A 14,723-nucleotide genomic window follows, 5' to 3' on the forward strand; every position below is an offset into this window, starting at 1 on the left:
TGCCACTTCAGAAATGCCATTCCTAAAATCTGATGACCACCCCATTATATCCACTAACATGCAATACAGATGAGTAAGTAATCCCTCTATTGGGGGCATATAATCAATGCAAGTCACTTTGATTTTAATTCCCAGATTATCTAGTGGACTTTAAATCCAGCATGATTATATGCCATTTGAAAGATTAGAACTTTTATTGTTATTAAAACTCTTCGGGAGTTTAGAGAAAGCCTGCCTATGTGAACCATCTTGGATTAAAGTCTAAGGAGTAATCCAATGACCAAGCGAGGCAGTATACAAATACCAGTTATTATTTTTATTATTATCCCAACCTGTGGCCACTGGCAGAAGTGAGTGCTGTTCCAAGGGATACAGGGGCTTAGGGAGGTTGGAACGGAGGCATTTCTGAATGGGGGAGAGTAAGGAGGGGGCTTCCTGGGTGGGGGAGGATTCAGAGGGGTCAGTTGAGGCCTGGGAGGGGTGGAACTGGAGGAGGGGGCCTTGAAAGACTTTAAAACTCTACACCTGGAAAGCCTGGTGGGGCTACCTGAATTTGCACAGATCCAAGTAGTTCTATTGGGCAGGCTGATGCATTACATGAGGTAAGGGAACAAATATTCCTTTACCCCAGAGGAGACCTTCAGACTGCTCCTAACCTGTGCTGGATACAGCGTAGGCCACAGGTTAGGATCAGGCTGTAAGCACTGGAAAATGTTCAGATATGTTAGGGGGCTATTTTTCAACATTCTCTCTTCCCAGCATGGCTTGGACAGCAGAATGTTGCCATTAACCCAAACTGCTCTTCAAAACAAACAGAACCGCTGGGGTTTATCTTCCTCCCCCTTCCCATTGTTTAGGTTCTTTGCTATCATCTAACTAAGATGGAAGACGGCGCAAACTCTTCTGCAGTGCGTGTATCTGAAGCCAACACAGTCCGAGACTTCCTTTTACTTATCTGGAGCAAGATTAATGAGTTAGTCAGTTTGGTTTATTTTTTACTCATTAACAGTTTATTCAACTTTAATGTAGCCTAAATCAGCAATTATGGGACTTTTTTTGTTGTTTTTCTCCTCGCCACTAAAATTGAGACCAAGATTCATTGCTTGCCTTCTGAAAAACTCAGAAGGTATTAAAGCCTTCCAATAACGTTCTCCAGTGGAAATGGATATTTACAATTAAAATTAATTGGACTGATTAAATGCAGCAACTTTGCCTCAATTGTTGAAGTGGTGCAGGAGAGGAGTGTAGGACAAAAATATTTATTTGGAAGAATTAGACTGCATTAGTTTGGGCTGGAGTGAAAGGTAGCACAAAAAAAAATGCTCATTAAAAGGAAGCAAAGTAACCTTTAGAATACACAATTTCCTATTAAAGTTAAAATATTGACCAGGACATTCTCATTTGTTCCTCTGAGCTTACCTAAAAGTCTCAATCAATTCTCCAATTGCATAGAATTTCTAAAGTGCTATCATCCTGCAAACAGAGGAACAAAAGGAAACCACAGGACCCATTCATCAAATGGAATAAGCATTTTCCTGTCTCTTTTTTTTTCTTCCCTGGTTCAAAAAGGACTCTAAAAATGTTATTTGAAAGGCACAAAAAAGAAAGGGGTGGGTGGGGGGAGAGAAGAGATTTTGTTTCAAAAACAAAATCTCTATCAGCACATGCACTAAAAGGCAGTGCATATAAGTCAGTGATTTTCAGCCTTTTTCATCTCATGGCACACGGACAAGGCACTAAAACTGTCAAGGCACACCATCAGGTTGTTAATAATTGCCAAGGCACACTATGCTGCCATTGGGGGCTTCACATCCCTATTAGCCCTACCAACAAATGACCTTCCTTCAAATTCCTGTGGCACACCTGTGGACGACTCGCCGCACACCAGTGTGCCACGGCACAGTGGTTGAAAATGGCTGATATAAGTGGTGCCCCATCAAAACATTACTCTGGAGATCTTATGCCTACTTTACACATAGACTTCCCCCCAAAATAGTCCTGCTTCTGCAGAAAGTGCCACTGGATTCCACCACTAGGCTAGCTTGCCTGTTTAAACTGCAGATGTCCTCCTTCATCCCTGCTCCCATTGGCAGCTTCCCCAGCCATTGCCCCAAGGTCTGCTTTTAAGTGTCTTGGCAATGATAGCAGTAGCGGATGCTTGAGGACCTGACTGAGAGTTTTTTTCCTCTCCAGGGCTGGATTGGAACTACTGGACTACAGTCCAGCCTCTGGAAAGTCAAGTGCACCATGCTGTCTCTGTTACATTGCCTTCCTGATGCCCCAAGCAGGATTGATTTTAGGACCAATTCAGCCCAGTCAGGCCCTATGGCTGCACAGCCCTGCACTATGACAGACAGCAGGTTGCCCAAAGCTGGCACCTTGCATGGAGGTCAACATCCATACAGAGGCTGGCACAGTGAGTGGATCTCTCCCTGGGCCCTCCCACCCAACACTTCTGATCTGCCCAAAATCAGGTGGAAGCAATTGTCAGTGACACAATGACACATCACCGCTGACACATCATGCTGCCCCTGGCTCAGGCCAGGCCACTGCTATTCACCACAGTGAGTGGGGGATATGCAGTGAGGCCCCAGCAAAATAAATGTGTGAGGCCCTGCAAGGACCCTGTGGAAGTAAGCCCCACACTTCCTAAGGTCAACCGTGGCCCCAAGGTTTGAAGTGCCTCAAGGCCAGAGGATCAAGAGTTGGTGGCAATGGAGAGGGAGTGCAAAGTTTTGCAGGGAGCCTCACTGCAGCTTGCAAGTGGCCCCTCCACTTCAAAGCCATTCTGGGCAGGGGGAGCAAAACAGAGGCATTTGCCTCCATTTTGTTCCCCTGCATGAAATTATTATTATTATTATTATTATTATTATTATTATTATTATTATTATTATTATTATTATTATTAACAGTATTTATATACTGCTTTTCAACTAAAAGTTCACAAAGCGGTTTACAGAGAAAAATCAAACAACTAAATGGCTCCCTGTCCCAAAAGGGCTCACAATCTAAAAAGATGCAAAGGAATACCAGCAGACAGCCACTAGAACAGACACTGCTGGGGTGAGGTGGGCCAGTTACTCTCCCCCTGGTAAAAAAAAGAGGAGCACCCACTTGAAAAAGTGCCTCTTACCCAATTAGCAGGGGTTGATGATTCAGAAGGGGAGGGGTGATTTACACGCTGTAGTAAGTCTCCCTGCAAAACTTAGTGCTTTGCACCCCCCTCTAGCTATGCCACTATAGGAAATGCGTAAAACATAATAAAGCAATATTTGCTTTAGAAAGAAATCACAAGGCAACTCAGTGTGTATGTTGATGCTGTAATTCTTGGATTCAAATCAAGCTTGGTCTGTACATCAATTTTCAAGTTTGAGCAGGAGAAAAGGAAAACAATGTCCTGGGGTGTCCCTGAGATAATCCAAATAAAACAGTATTTTTTTTTTAAAAAAACAAAACATTTTTTTTTCCTTGTAGAACTTACAACAGCAACCTGGCCCCTTGTTGTATATGGGGCAGTGGTGCAGGAGAATTGTAAAATTTATTACCATGTAAATACTGAAGCAAAAGTAGTACTTGACTCGTATTATTGATTAATTTAATTGCTACCTTAATAGTTTAACTCTGAAAGAGAGTTGTGCATTACCTTGGATATGGCTTTAAGAAGGCAATAAATACATTTTTAATCATACTCCTCATCATTATCATAATTCCAACTTGGGTTATTTCAGACGTTATTTCCAATCTCTCTTCTCTCTTGAGAAATTAGCCATGAGAAGATAAAGTTTAAAAGTTTCCAAATCAACCTTTTCTGTTTGCGGACTCCAGAAAAGAGAAGAGAAGCAAATAGACTAAACATTGTCTTTGGAACGTGCAGGTTGTCAATATAACACAAATACAGGGAGCCAAGGGGTCTTTGTACGTGAGAATGGGCAAGTGATGGAAGGGAGTGCTTGGTTCCTCCTACACTCACTGTCTTGTTGCTATCCATACCTGTTATGCCTGCTTTAATATAACTGGGGTTGCACCAGTTTTGGAAATGAAATGGGGTGTTGAAATTGAACATTGATTGGGGTTTTCAGCAAGGAAGAGCTGGTGGGTGTGAGCAAGTCCTCTCCATCCTGCTTCACTGTCAATGTCCCACACCACGTAGGGACTTTATCTCCTCTCGTGTGCAGTCCCCCTGACAATATTCACTTGTCTGTTTAAAACAGCCATTTTCAACTACTGTGCCATGGCACACTGGTGTGCCGTGAGCGGTCCACAGGTGTGCCACAGGAATTTGGGGGAAGGTCATTTATTAGTAGGGCCAATGGGAGATGTGAGCCTCCCACTGGTAGCAGGGTGTGCCTTGTCAATTGTCAAAAACCTGATGGTGTGCCTTGACAATTTTAGTGCCTTGTCAGTGTGCCATGAGATGGAAAAGGTTGACAATCACTGGTTTAAAACATACATGGTGTCAGTAGTATAGCATGTGGGGAGAGGAGGAGGTCTGCCCTAGGTGCCAGACCAGAAGAGGGTACCATGTGAGGCCTGGTCAAGATAGCAGCAGAGGGAGAAGCAGCTGCACATCTGCCACTGTTGCCTTCTCCTTGTGTTCCCATCTCCTCCTCCAGGAGAGCCCAGAAGTGACTTCACAATGGCTCCACTCTGGGTGCCACTGCCTCTAGTTACACCACTATTTGGTGTGTCTCGAACTTTACTCCAAATCCCCCAATGAAGACACAGGCAGAGTTTTATTGGTAGAAAGGGTCACTTTATTAACTATTAGCAAAAATACAGCAAGAATCCTACCTATAAAGCCCAAGTCCATTCAGGTTCTAATGCTGGGGGAAATGAGTTTACCTCGCCCATGATAGATATTCAGGTGAACCACCTGACTCCAGGTCATGCAGGGTTTTAAACCCATCATGCCTTTCATAGTCAACCCAATGGGCTGGGGCAGCTAGATAGCACCAGCCACCAGGACAAGCCTTGTGCATTGAGCATACCTGACCTGAAGGAATGCCTGCCCACTTCATCAAGCTGGGTAAGCAAACATGAGTAAGTGGAACCTTGCTGTCCCTAGGTGGATACTTTACCTACCCAAACCCACATGGTACCTGCCTAAAGCAACCAAAATTGGGAAGCCTATTTAGTACCTCCTAACACCCATACCAGTCTGGAGTAGGCCAAAAAGCTACCAGAAGATGCCATTTGGAAGGGGGCAAAAAATTCCTACCCAGTCCCTTAAAAGGCAGCCAGCTAGTCTCAGACTGGGATAAGGGCATGGAGGGTGGGGGACCACAGCTGAAGCCCAAATGAGAGGGTAGACGCAGTGCTGCCTCAATGCCCCACCCTTTTTGCCCTCCCAGCCAATCAGCTGGGAGCAGCCCTCTGGTTTTGCCTCTTGCTGGGAGTGGGACCGAAACCAGGCAGCACATGAACTGCATGCTATCAGGCATCTCAGATGTTTGTCCTTGGGTGAGGAACTGGGAAATTAATAATAATAATTTGAATTTGAATAATTTGAATTAATTTGAATTAACAGTATTTATAAAGCACTTTTCAACAAAAAGTTCACAAAGCGGTTTACAGAGAAAAATCAAATAACTAATGGCTCCCTGTCCCAAAAGGGCTCACAATCTAAAAGATACAAAACACCAGCAGATAGCCACTAGAAAAGACACTGCTGGGGTGTGGAGGGTCAGTTACTCTCCCCCTGCTAAAAAAAGAGGAGTACCCACTTGAAAAAGTGCCTCTTACTCAGCAGAAGTTAGCAAATGTAGGTGATAACTAAATTTGTCAGGTAGGAGGTGTCCCAAACCTGAGATTTGAGAGGCAGGGTCTGGTGATGTCACACAGATGTATACTATTGAATGACCCAAGAAATCTAGAGCCAGGGTGATGCTCTAGATGGGGGAACAGGACCAAAAAAATTGGTGCAAAACCTCAAAACCCTAAGGTTTCTTAGAGGAATATTCCCATTTTCTATAATAGAAAAATTGCCATTTTTTTTCAGATTATGATGATGAGATTTTCGCACAGTCAGGTAGGTATTACTGACTGGTTTGTTTTATCCAGACATCAAGTTCTTCCCAAGGAAGAAGAACATGCTATAAATAACATGCAAGATGTAAGCTGTTCCTAGTAACGCTGCTTTTTGCAGTTGACTGATGGAAATTTCTGTGGCCCCAATGCTGTTCAGGTGCTCTTCCAGGTGTTCTGGAATAGCATGGAGGGCGTCAATCACTACTGGGTGCCTTTGGTCTTCTTCTGCCACAACCTTTCCATTCCTACTTGTAAATCTTTGTATTTTGTTATTTTTTCCAGTTCTTTTTCTTCCACTCTGCTATCCCCTGATATTACTATATCGATGATTTTGACTTGTTTTTCTTTCTTCTCAACTACAATTATGTCTGGTGTATTGGGCAATAGATGTTTGTCTGTCTGTAGTCGGAAATCCCATAATATTTTGGCACATTCATTTTCAAGGACTTTTTCAATTTTGTGGTCCCACCAGTTTCTGGTTGCAGGTAGCTCATATTTTTTACAGATGTTCCAATGTATCATTATTGCTACCTGGATGTGACTTTGTAGTCCATTTGTGCAATCTTTTTACAGCAATTAATCATTTTACAGCAATAAACGGTTTCATCTGTTTCTTTACAGAGACTGCACTGGCCGTTTTTTTGTTATTTTTTCAACTTTTGCTTTTATGACACTTGTTCTTATTTCCTGTTCTTGTGCAGCCTTTATTAGACCCTCTGTTCCTTTCTTCCAGTTGCTTTTTTTGAGCCACTGCCAGGTCTTGATGATGTTTGTTTTTCCAGTAATTTCCTTGCAAATATTGTCAAGGCAGTGGGTTATTTTCCCTTTTTTTTTTTTTTTTGCTAGGTTCTTTATTTATTCTTTCTTATAAACCTGCTTTGTTTCATTGGTATTTAGCAATTCTCATTGTTAACCGTTTTAAGTGCATATTATTGTTACTGTTAAATAATTTATATGCATTATAAATTTATTTACTGCTTTTCAACCAAAAAAGTTCACAAAGCAGTTTCCAGGCAAAGTTAAAAAAAAAATAAATTAAATAATAATTATTAATTTAAATATGTGAATTAATTTAAATTAAATTAAGGAATAAAACTGAAGAATAAGTGAAATTCTTCTGAAAGTACTGTTTTAAAAATTTTGTTACATCCAATTACGCTGCTACAAAATTTCTGTTAGCATACACTCCACTTCTTTCTTGTCCTCCTCCTGGCCATATTTCAAGAAACATATTTCATCATTATCATTCAAAGAGCTAAACAGATGCACATTTCCCCCCACCCACCCATTTAATGAACTATTTCTTTGTGAAAACATTTACTTTCATGGTATTTCTGCCAACAGTAAATTATCCTAGACATACAAAGACTTTTCTGTTTTCTAATGGAGTTGGCATACCTTATGGACCATCCCACCAGCCATGGCCCCCACTCCTGAAACTGAATAATAATAATTAGCTATTGTCCTGTGAATGTGAAAACCTTGTAATGGCATTGTTGACTAGAAGAAAGACTGAAGTATAATTAACAGTCAAGGTCACAGATTTGAGTAGACATCTCTCACCCTGCCATTCACGTTGCTTCCTTTCATTGAGAAGCAATATCTATAATTCATAGAGCTGGATAATTCCTAATTAGGAACATGTTAACATCTCAACCATCCTTGATTTTGATGGATTTGCTGCAAACCAGCAAGGAAGAGGTGACACCCAGCTGAACTTGTTCATGAGGCTTCTTTGATTTGTCCATCATCTTTTAATGCCATGGTACTGTCTGTACTTATTAAAAGTGGGAAAACACAGACAGTTGTGTGACCAATGAACAAGTCGACTCTATCAGAATGCCTACGATCTGACTATAGATCAGATTCAATGTGTTGTACCTGTCACTATTTCCTCATCTTCACCATCAAAAAACACACTAAATATACAGTAAATAAACAGGAGGTACTCTTTGCTCTTATGCACACATCAAATTGAACTGATGGACACATTAACTGCACACATCACCCTTTGCTCTTATGCACACATCTACCAAATTGGCATTGGTAGAATGAGAAAATTTTCCAAAGTGATGGCATATCAACAAGGTAGGAACTAGGCAAACCTCTTAATATGGAGAATACTGATGGGGGTCCCATAGCTAAAATGGCCCTGTCCTGTGTCCCTTCCAGTCAAGCCTCCAGGGGAAGGAAAACTTGGTGTTCAAGTGTTGACTGTAGTCAGTGGGCAGCTTGATATTTTGACATAGTGGAAATGGAAAAGGTGCAAAAAAGAGCGACTAAGATGATTACGGGGCTGGGGCACCTTCCTTATGAGGAAAGGCTACGGCGTTTGGGCCTCTTCAGCCTAGAAAAGAGACGCCAGAGGGGGGACATGATTGAGACATACAAAATTATGCAGGGGATGGACAGAGTGGATAGGAAGATGTTTTTTACACTCTCACATAATACCAGAACCAGGGGACATCCACTAAAATTGAGTGTTGGGCGGGTTAGGACAGACAAAAGAATATATTTCTTTACTCAGCATGTGGTCGGTCTGTGGAACTCCTTGCCGCAGGATGTGGTGCTGGCGTCTAGCCTAGACGCCTTTAAAAGGGGATTGGACAAGTTTCTGGAGGAAAAATCCATCACGGGGTACAAGCCATGATGCGTATGTGCAACCTCCTGATTTTAGTAATGGGCTATGTCAGATGCAAGGGAGGGCACCAGGATGAGGTCTCTTGTTGTCTGGTGTGCTCCCTGGGGCATTTGGTGGGCCGCTGTGAGATACAGGAAGCTGGACTAGATGGGCCTATGGCCTGATCCAGTGGGGCTGTTCTTATGTTCTTATGTTCTTATGTTCTAAACATGGACATCTTAAATGTGTTGAGACCTGGTTATCTGAAGTTAAGAACTGATATCTGGAATTTGTGCAGAGAAGCACACTGGAAGTCAGTGGAAGTGAAACAAAATGGGAATGAAACAGGGGTGAGCTGAAGCCAATGGAATACATGCTGTAAACAGCTGGAGGGAAGGCAGGTGCTGAATGCCTGGGAACTCACTACAGACAGGGCAGGCAGACTCTTTGGCCTGCAATAGCAAGAAAGTATTTGCCTCTCACTGGCTGGTAGCACAAAACCTTCATACCTGACACTGCAGACCAGCCTTCAAATCCCATGTAGCAGTGCTTGGCAACGACTCTAATGCCATTGGTAAGGGCTCTGGAGCTGCCCCAAGCAGCCCTTGTACAGCTCCATGTGCTTCTCTTGAAAATTAGAGGGCACGTGACGGCAGACTCATGGAAGGCTACTTCCTTAGTGTAGCATGCCAAGCTCCTTCTCCATCCACTCCAGTGAAGGTAGAAAGGTAAGGAATGTGGTTGCCATGATGGGAAACCGCAGGTGATGAACTGAAAATAATTGAGTGAATCCGCTCGGGGGAGACAAGGAGATTTCAGATTTCTCCATTTTTTTCTTCTTTTCCATGAAAAGCAAGGGGCTCTTCACTGTGAGTTAAACTCAAAACTTTGCATAAAACTGTTTTCTCTTAAGTGCATTTAATATTCTTTTTATTAAAGTGAAAGAAAATGAAATGATGGAAAGGTGAGCACATGGTGGATTGTCAATCTGCATTTCTGACTTCACCACTGACTGGCTGTCTTTGGACATTTCCAGGTCATTGGGCAGCTTTCCTGCTCTGTCAGAACCATAGAATTTAATGAGAGAAACACTGTTGACTTTCAGAAAGAGCAGCCCTCATTGACTCATTCCTTACATTGTACTGAGGCAGTGGAAACTTTTGTTCACCAGTTGAGAATTTGCTCTTAAATGTAGTCAGGCATCAGTGGCATCAAAGGGAATTACAGAAGGCCTTAAGACAGTAGTTCCCAACCTGGGGTATGTGTACCCCCAGGGATATTTACCAGGACCTTTAGGGCTACTCAAAAAAGAATTGAATAATGGCAGAAAAAAACAGGTCTGTTTCAGAATGCCTTGTACGGCTGGCAAGGCAGCAAGGAAGGCAGGTAGCTGGCCAAGAAAGCCCCCCACTAACTGCTAGTTTTTGGTCATCAAGTTGTGTATTATCAAATATGGATCAGTAGTTGCAAACATAGATTGGAATAACAGCAACTATATTAATTACAAACATTTCACTAATATGAGGGGTACAATTTATGGAAATGGGCTGCCAAGGGGTACGCAAGTGAAACAACATGGGGAACCACTGACTTAAAAATGGAACATGCAGTACAGGCAGCTAGGCTAAATGGACTGTGCGCCTGATTCAACAGGGCTCTTCTTGTGTTCTAGACCCTCTTGTATACTAGAAGAAATTTCCTTAAGGCAGAGGGATGGGAGGCAACCTCATCTAAGGCAAACCACTTCACATGTAGCTGTTAAGAACTGTGTTAAGAACTGTGTGGTGGAGGACACCGCTTCACCCTCCACAAGAAGGGGGATGCTTTATTGCCTACCTAGGGCTCACTCCTTACTGTAATGGATATCTCAGGCTAGAGTGAATGCCAACCTGTGGACCTGTTCTGCAGTTAGAGCTCCCTGGTTCCTTCCCCTTCCTCTCCCATCTCTTTTCTCCTTATCCTGATGCTGCACAAACCTTGGCTGCCAATCCGTAACCCCTCTGGGTCAATCTCCTTCATTTCCCTAAGATGCTAACAACTTCCCACTCACATCCTAGTTCCTTCCCTCTCCTCCCTTCCTCCCTCACCCACTTTGTGTATATCTGCATCCCACATTACGAGGATATTATCTTTTCCTATAACGTGTGGCAATGAAGGGCTTTGCAGTGTGGGCGCATGTGTGTGTTTGCATTGCATTACTTACTTTCTGATTCCCTCTTCTTCATCTCAGTTGTGCAGCTAGAGGTGGTGCAAAGCACTAAGTTTTGCAGGGAGCCTCGCCATGACATGCAAGTGGCCCCTCCCTCTCGGAGCCATTCTGGGTCGCTAGAGCAATTTTTCTCTAGTAGTCTGGAATGGCTCTGAAGAGGAGGGGCAGGGGCCAGTTGCACATCACGGTGCAAAACTTAGTGCTTTGCACCCCCTCTAGCTATGCTACTGCCTCAAATTGCATTGGGCTGCATCCATCTCATGACACAATCCTAATCCTACCTTCCACCACTACAGTGACCACTGTGCCAGCCTAGAGTGTAGCAAACATGCCATAAAGCACTTCTAGCACCCAGTGAGTAGGCTGCACTGGTGGGAAGACCTGCACTGTCCCACTGATGCTGGATCCCAGTGCTGTAACCGTCAGAGAAGGCAAGCTCCTGCCAAGCAGTGCAGGAATAGGGGGAGGGTGAAACAGGGCAGGGAGAGGGTAACAGGATGGGGGAAGCAGCACTGAACTATACCACACCCTATTCCCCCATTGTGCAGGCTGGGGCTCTATACAGGGTAAGGCAGTGGTGTTCAAACTGGGGCATTGCAACGACCCAGCCTGCGGGCCCTGGTCCCTGCCCCCTTAAGGGGCGGGGCAGCCAGGAGGCAGGGAGGAGGCAGTGGCGAGATCCCCAGGATCGTGCCACTCAGGGGGGCTGCAGGGGCTTGGTGCACTTCCCCAAGCCCCCTGCAGCCCCCCGGGGGTGCGGGGAGCCCTGCGCAACCCTGCACCCCACTCTCACTTTCCTTGACCCGGGGAGCCCTGCAGGTACTCACGCCCGGCTCCCCACAGCCAGGGACGGCTGCTTCAGGAACTGGAGGGTGCACCCCAGTCCCTGCACCCCAGTCAAAAGGGAACGTGGAGCGATCGCGCACCGCTTCCGGTTTAGCGGAGCACCGCTTCCGGTTTAGCACTGCTCCCGGTTTAGGGGAGCCCTGCGGAAGGTCACGCAGGGCTCCTCACACCCCCAGGGGGCTGCAGGGGGCTTGGGCAAGCCTCCCCCCCTGCCAAGACTTACTGAGGGATTCAAACTCCCTGCGAGTTTGAAAACCACAGGGGTAAGGGAACGAATGTTTCCTCACCCCGAGGAGACCTATAGCCTGTTCAATCCCAGTGCTGGAAAAGTGTGGGCCATGCACTAGCACTGGTTAGGATTGGGGTGCCCTTGTCTCTTTCTTCCTTATTCCATGACAACCTATTGAGGTGTGGCATGAGCTATCACACCTTGGAACCTACACACGCATCCCAATCCCCCATGTTCATATTTCAAATGTAAGTCTCAGAGCACATCCAGTAACACTTTTTGCCCTCCAACAACTGGCGTTCCATGTCATGCTACCTCTAGAAACAGAGTTTACAGGTAGCTATCATGCCTGAGAGATTTAGCTTCCTGTATGCATTTGTCTAATACTCTTTTAAAGTCACTGAAGCATTGGGTGTCACCATGTATGTGGTAATGAATGCCATAAATTCATTCTACTTTGTGTGAAGAAGTACATCCTTTTATTTTCTCCCGAATCTGTTGAATTGCAAGATGCCTGCTTCATCTCCATTGATTTCCATGGAATCTGAGCATACAGAAATGTGCACCACCTGGTAGACAAGAAGGCGGTCTGTGAACCTGTGTACAAAGTAAATCAGTCCCAATATTCTTACTGATTTCAAAGCAGAGGAGGATTCAAGTGGCATGAAAAATAGCGCTGCTGTTGGTGGGAAGAGCTGCTCTTGAGCTGATGCAACTGTCTTCTGATCAGATGCCTTTCTGTCCAACATAATCTTGATTTTAAGAACTTTAGCACAGGTGGATCATTAGTTTTTGGATGGCACTGAAGGAGGCCTAGTTTCCTTATTGTTTTTGGGGGGTCGCTGCCAAGGGCTACCAGCTGCTAACTTGGAATTCACAGCATACTGGGGCCGGCTTGGGTGGAAAGAGCAAATCCCCTTTGGAAAGGAAGAACCTTTGCGTTGACGAAGCCAAGCGGAGACAAGAACAAAAATCTGCCTAAGTTGGAAAATCAATTGATAGATGGCCAAGAAAGCTGAAAAGCCAACAGACTGATGAGAGAAAAGGAAAATTAGTGTCTCATTACTAGGCAATAGGGCTTGGACTTGGCAGAGAATTTCCCCATCCGAATGATCAGAGACATATTAGGGAGCTTTTTTATTTTTATTTTTTTATACACACTTTGCTTTTTACATTAGATTGATTACACACATAATTCAGGCTGATTTGCAAATCAGAGTTGGCATTTGCGTTCAAAAAGGAAGAGGCACTGCACCTAGAATCCAGCTGGTTTGCCGAGTGAGTGCTAACCTCTCTTTTCATTGCAAACTTTCCACTCAGTGCTTTTTTTTGCAGCCGTGTTTGGACCAGAGGACAAAGTTTTGGGTAAAAAGTAACTTTAAAAAAAAAAAAAAAATTCTTTTCTGATTTGGAAGTTGTATTATGTGTGTCACTTACCTATCACTTTTAAGGTGATATTTTAGGGTGGGTGAAATGTAGCACTATGCTACGGAGTTGATGTAGCAAAGAGTAATTTGAGAGTAGAGAATTCTGAAACAAATGGGGGTGTTCCGGTGTGGGGGGAGGGCTGGTGGCGGGCGGGCAGGGAGTGGGAGGCGAGGCCAGGAGCCAGGAGCTATGCCAGATTCGAGCCCCATTCCCCGGGCAGTGCGGAGCGGCTCCAGGCTGCTCCGCTCTGATTGGATCTGTGCCGCTTCCTGAGGTGATGCAGATCTGAGTAGACTCAATGGGGCTACTTTGGCTCTCCCTGGGTTAAGGGGAAAAGTTTCCCCTTGCCTCGGGCTATGCTACAGCCAGCCCCAAACTTATACTGGATGCAGCGCAGGCCTGCTAGCCTGTCTGCTCCAGTGCAAGTTAGGATTGGGTTGTAAGCTGTTCTAAGTACCTGCAGAGAGATTGATTGATTATCTGCCTGCTGTTGCTCTACATAAGAACATAAGAACAGCCCCACTGGATCAGGCCATAGGCCCATCTAGTCCAGCTTCCTGAATCTCACAGCGGCCCACCAAATGCCCCAGGGAGCACACCAGATAACAAGAAGACCTGCAAGGCTTCCTGGGAATTGTAGTTTAAGAACATAAGAACAGCCCCACTGGATCAGGCCAGAGGCCCATCTAGTCCAGCTTCCTGTATCTCACAGCGGCCCACCAAATGCCCCAGGGAGCACACCAGATAACAAGAGACCTGCATCCTGGTGCCCTCCCTTGCATCTGACATAGCCCATTTCTAAAATCAGGGGGTTGCACACGCACATCATGGCTTGTAACCCATAATGGATTTTTCCTCCAGAAACTTGTCCAATCCCCTTTTAAAGGCATCCAGGCCACATGCTGTAACCACATCCTGTGGCAAGGAGTTCCACAGACTGACCACACGCTGAGTAAAGAAATATTTTCTTTTGTCTGTCCTAACCCTCCCAACGCTCAATTTTAGTGGATGTCCCCTGGTTCTGGTGTTATGTGAGAGTGTAAAGAACATCTCTCTATCCACTTTATCCTTCCCATGCATAATTTTGTATGTCTCAATCATGTCCCCCCTCAGGCGCCTCTTTTCTAGGCTGAAGAGGCCCAAACGCCGTAGCCTTTCCTCATAAGGAAGGTGCCCCAGCCCCGTAATCATCTTAGTTGCTCTTTTTTGCACCTTTTCCATTTCCACTATATCCTTTTTGAGATGTGGCGACTAGAACTGGACGCAATACTCCAGGTGTGGCCTTACCATCGATCTGTACAACTGCATTATAATATTAGTCGTTTTGTTCTCAATGCCTTTTCTAATGATCCCAAGTATAGAAT

This window comes from Tiliqua scincoides, chromosome 9, assembly GCF_035046505.1.
Source record: "Tiliqua scincoides isolate rTilSci1 chromosome 9, rTilSci1.hap2, whole genome shotgun sequence".
NCBI classification, from domain to species: Eukaryota; Metazoa; Chordata; class Lepidosauria; order Squamata; family Scincidae; genus Tiliqua; species Tiliqua scincoides.